Source organism: Rhagoletis zephyria, unplaced genomic scaffold, assembly GCF_001687245.7.
Source record: "Rhagoletis zephyria isolate East Lansing unplaced genomic scaffold, Rhagoletis_zephyria_1.1 Rzeph_scaffold_01302, whole genome shotgun sequence".
NCBI lineage: Eukaryota > Metazoa > Arthropoda > Insecta > Diptera > Tephritidae > Rhagoletis > Rhagoletis zephyria.
Genome location: NW_016158386.1, coordinates 128,963 through 134,909, shown reverse-complemented (window position 1 = coordinate 134,909; position 5,947 = coordinate 128,963).

Here is a 5,947-nt window from a genome sequence, read left to right as displayed (position 1 = left end):
AACATCAAATGTGTATATATGGAATCAGGGAAAGCTAAATCGTGGACATTCTTAATCGAATATACTCTATCTCTTTAGCAGAAAAAAGGCAATTTCCTTAAAATTCGTTCCCTGTTTATGACCTAGAAATGCTACTTCAGAATTAAAGAATGTACATTTATCTGGGTGTAATTTTAAATTTGTCTGTCTACAAATGTCGAAAACTTGTTTGAGATTTGAGATCATATGGTTTTCGGAGCATCCTGCTACTATGGGGTCGTCCATATAGACGAAAGCTTTATTTGGGCCTAATCCAGAGAATGCCAGTGAAATCATCCTTTGAAAAGAGTTTGGTGAGATTTTTAAATCAAATTGTAAACGTTTGATTCTGTATGATCCTTGATCTGAAGAGAAGGATGTTATGTCTCTAGAGTTTTCTTCAAGTTCAATCTGGTGAAATCCAGATATTAAATCTAAATTGCAAAAATATCTTGCTCTTCCTAGTTGATCTAAGATGTCATCAATGCGTGAAAGTGGAAATATATCAGATATTATTTTTTATTCACTTGTCTGTAGTCTATCACTAATAACAGTAATAATACTCCCAACGGTTTTTACCCTCCATTCCCGCCCATCCGCAAGAGGGGCGTAGTCCGCATGACGTCCGAAACCAGTATTTATTTTAAATTTTTGCGCCGAGTCACGATAGGCAGGAGTTTGTTAAGTGTCGAGATCTAAAACTGTTCAGCTACAGAACTAAATTCATCAGCCGATTTTATGTCTTTATTTTAATGATTCATTTATTGAGAGAGGACAGTACCGATTTCTTAATGCTGAAAAGCGGATCTGATATATCAAACATGTGGAATGAGAGCTAAAATCCTGGCATAAGCAACGGAGTGGGTCGGGCAATTCAAAATTAGTTTTACAAGTGTTTAAATTATTACCGAGCGCGCACGGCCGCCTACCATCCTCGTGGCAAATTAATAGCCAGTTCAGCTACTAACATCGGTCAACGCGCACGCGCCCTTCTAAAACTAGCTACTTGAGTCGACACGGCTGTTACCCGGATTTGTGAAATAAACTGTGTCTTCATATCTGTAAATATACAGACATAAACATATATAGCTATATACTTTTAAACTAAATGTTTAAATAAACGATCAAAGATTTTGTGAATTGAATCTAAAAATTGAAAACAAAGTCTTTCCTTGTATCGGAAAAAGTGGGTGTGCAAGGTGAATGCGAGCGGCGACCAGTGGATTTTTTCCTGGTCCTTCGCAGCCAACCCTGGCCTAGCCCCAAAAAATAAAAAATAAAAATTAAGATTAATAAAAAAATCGAAACAACCGTACGTCCGCACAAAAAACGTATATAAAAACTATTAACTAAACACAAAAGACAAAGTGCGCTCATACATACAGTGCTACATATGTACACATGCAAGCGAAATACACGTACTTACCCTTGTGCTGTACATATCGCTAACTCAGAGTGAAAACTAAAAAAATTGTTTTTGAGATAAAAACAAAGTGTCGCAAAGTGCACATCAGCATGTACATACATATCGCAAACTAAAAGAAAGAAAATACATAAACATATCTATATATGTACATACATTAAAAAAAAATTTAAATAAAAATCATCATAAAACCAACAAAACCAAGGCAAGCTTTCAGCCAAGCAGCCAGAATAAGGAGCCATCAACAACATCAGCAGCCATCAACAGCATCTGCAACTCCACAATCAGCAGCCAACAATAGCCATAACAACAGTCAAAGCAAAGAAGCCACATAAGCACATCTACATAAATCAAGGAAAGGGGTAAACAGGCAAATTTTTAATTTCCTTAAAAATTTAAATAATATAACTTCCATTTTCGTAAAAGTTATATTATTTCTAATAAACTGCAAACGGACATACATACGTATATACATACATGCATATATATATATTTATATAATTTATTAAAAGGCGTATTTTTTCACGCCAACAACGGTTCTATTAAAATTGCGGATATTTTCCTGCCGCCCAAAAATTCCACAACGGCAATTTGCCGCTATTAAAATTTTTGTAGAAAAATTCCGTTTCCGGAAAGCGGTATAGCTCCACATACCGCCAAACTTATATACATATATATAAGTATTTGTACATATATACAAATTCGGATATATACCCCAAAATAAATTCCGTTGCAGTTTATATGCCTACTATGTGCCACTGTGCAAGAACCAAATAGTAGCACTTTAAAATAAAATACTTTCCTCTGCTTACCAATTCTTTCCGTTGGTCGCATAGTTCGTTGAACTTAACTAAACAAATTGCCGAAAAACATAAGTGCATTATTTCCCCATATACCACATGAACATACGTTAGCACATATAAGCATTTTTACAAGTTGCATTTTCTGCAAATATTCGCATAATAGCTAAGAGAGTCGCTGTTGTTCATCGGCCAATACAGTCAGCATTGCCAGATTGACGTTTTTAACGTCATTTGGACGTTTTTTGTATCCTGTTGACGTTCGGACGTTTTTTGTGTAAAAATTACGTTTTTTAACTTCCCAGTAATTTTTCTCTGTTACTAAATCTTCTAAGTAGAACTAATTTTGAATTATTTTCTTAACAAATCTTTACAAGCTTTTTTTTCGTAGCACTTTTCTACAAAATATATTTATTCTTTGGACATAGATGACTTAACTATGATGCAAACCAAGCGTACGCGCATTTTTTTTGGATTCTTGGACTAAGGATCTCGCGTCCAAAGGCTGGTTTTGTAAACACTTGAGGTTACGAGGCTTATTGCAATGTTTGCAATTGCACATTAAAAGCCAAATCAGGAAGAGCTGATCTATTGCAACACGCATGCTCGCAAAAGCACCAAAAAAGCTGTAGCAGCATAAAAAGTCAGAAAAAAGTAGACGACTTTTTTAAGACTGCCGTGAAAATGTAATGAACGCAAAAACGGCTGAAATTTTGCTATGTTCCTTCTTAGCAGACCGTAATTTAGCATTCTCGACAACCGATTAACTAACCAAATGCTACAAGAAAAAAAACTATTAAAAATCAACGCGATTATTTAGCCCCTTTAAACTTGAACATTATTACCTCGGAATTTAATAGGTTTGATTTGCATACTCAAAAAAATTCCCAAAAATCTGAATAAAAAAGTGAAAATCGAGCTGAAATTTTGCAGATTTTGTATAATTTTTGCACAAAGTTTGAAATGTGGATTTATATTTTGTTTGTTATATAAAAAGCTAGGCTTTTATGGAAAATTAATAAACATTAAATAAACAAAAAAATAAGCAGCCACAATCGATCAAAATGTTGATGACTTAATCAGCTGATCACAAGTGTATGTATAAAATAATTTTTAACCGTCTTCCAAAAAAGGAGGAGGTTATTATACAACGATCTCAAAGCAGTTTACAATGAATTTTAAATGTGTTCTGTCGAAACATTGGCGTAGCCAGGGGGGAGGGATTTGGGGGGATTGATCCACCCCCCCTCGTCATTGAACTACAATTATTTACTTTTGAATTAATAACAAAATACTATTTTATCCTTCTGATTTAAATTTTTTTTTATTTCAGACGGGTGACAAATTATCTTTTAATGAATATATGAGTAGCCCACTTGGAAACAGCGTTATGTGATTTTATAAAAGTAAGCCATAAATTTAAAAAAAAAAACGTCTACGACAACAAGTAACATCCGAACTGTATCTTTTTTATTACCTGAAAATTTGGATAAATAAGAGCCTAATACCATTAAAAAAATAAAATTGCAGGGTGGTTGATTTGCAAATTTTATATTTAAAAATTTAATATTGCAAGTTTTGAAACAATAACTTTTACATAGCTAGCTTTTTTTCGCTTTTCGCGCTCTCTGCTCTACAGTGAGAAAAAGGATTAGTTTCGACAACTAAAGATATTTAGTTTCCGAATTTTGACAATATTTGGGAACTGTTACCAAGGATTGGGAACTATTACCATGGGTTGGTAATTATAACTTAATATACTAAAGCTTCTAATATTCATCTAGGTTGTACCAAATCGTTAATTTAGTTGAAGGGTTTGGTAAATAATAATAAATATTTCTTTGAAGCATATTTCTACAAATTCAATTCAATTTAACGTATGGTTCATAAAAGGATGTAATTAAGCTCTGCTAATGCAGATAAGCTTTCTTTCAACACATGGTTTAGTCATAGTTACCAAATTTTAGTTGAGGCAATCACGATTTGGCTTGAGAGCGGAACATATTCATGCTTGTGAGCCACCCCTAAAGAATGCTGAGCCCTCTCTGAGCACATGTGTGTTTCACATACGTAGAGCGCCAGTTGAGCAATGCACACAGTCCCACTTATTGAATCGTTTGAATGCGCTAGTATGCCGACCATTGCATAAAAACGATTCAATGAATGAGACTGTGTGCGTGGAAATCATTGCTCCGCTACCGCTGTTCGTATATAGGTGAAACACGCATGTGGTCACAGAGCGCACAGTAAGCTATGGCGTGTCGATCACTGCGCTAGATAGAGAAAGAAAAGTGTGTGCTATGACATGCCCAGACTTGTTTATCTCAGTTTCAGTTTTGCTATCGCCGCGAGTTGTTTTGGTGTGCGCATAGTTATTTAAAAATATAAAGATTGATGCCAACCGGGGTTTTTCAGTGGATATATAATTCATGTTAATTATAATTTGAAAGTTTCTATTTAGCCAAGGAAAAAGGAAAGCAGTATACTTAAACCAGCACTTCCAGCAGAAGATATTGACCTGAGTATTCGCACGACTGTTCCTGTTTTATCGTTTATTTTTAGGAAATTCTTACCACCATATTCATATGTATTATTTATACTAGTAACTGTTTATGTAAATATGTATGTATTTTTTATGCTTAGGATATTCAAATAAAAGAAGAAAGTAAACACAACAANAAACACAACAAACATCGAGTAAATTTTTATTTGTGTCAAACTGAAACTTTTTTCCCAATAATAAACGGTTAGCTGATTCAAGTCTACGGCAAGTTCACAAAATTAATTAAAAACTTGTATCAACCAAAGCATTGTTTATATTTGCTCAACAATGATTTTATTCAACTAACAATATTGTCCAATCAAGGTAGTCGTTTTGTAATTATTAACAAATATGCATTTGTCCCAACTAGAAGTCTGAAGTGNTAACAAATATACATTTGTCCCAACTAGAAGTCTTAAGTAAATTGCAGACTTTCGTGAACTATATATTTATTTCGCCATATCCAACTATGCCACTTGGTCACTATAACCAAATCTTGGTAATTATAACTAAACCTTTTTCTGGGTGTAGGAAGATTGGTTTGCTTCTTTTTTGCGACCTCTTCCACTACACGGTTAAAAATTTCGGTTTAAATTCTAAACTTTTTGGACTACATATATGACCAAACTAAACTCAGTTTCAAATACAAACCTTCCCAGTTTAAACAAAAAGAGAGCACATATGTATGTTGGGTTTAGAATTTAAACAGTTCGATTTAAATTTTAAATCCAAACGTTGTCATAATCAAGAATAAAAAATAAAAAATCTTAAGTTTCATGCTACGTCTGATGGGGATTGAACCCGGACAGCCTTGGTAGCAACCAATTCTATCAGCATCTTTGCACACTCAGCTACAGCCACGCATGTAAATGTGCTTTCATATGTTGAGTTTGAATCAACACCACATTTCGCTGCACCCAGAAAAAGGTTTAGTTATAATAACCAAGATTTGGTTATAGTGATCAAGTGGCATAGTTGGATATGGCGAAATAAATATATAGTTCACGAAAGTCTGCAATTTACTTAAGACTTCTAGTTGGGACAAATGTATATTTGTTAATAATTACAAAACGACTACCTTGATTGGACAATATTGTTAGTTGAATAAAATCATTGTTGAGCAAATATAAACAATGCTTTGGTTGATACAAGTTTTCAATTAAT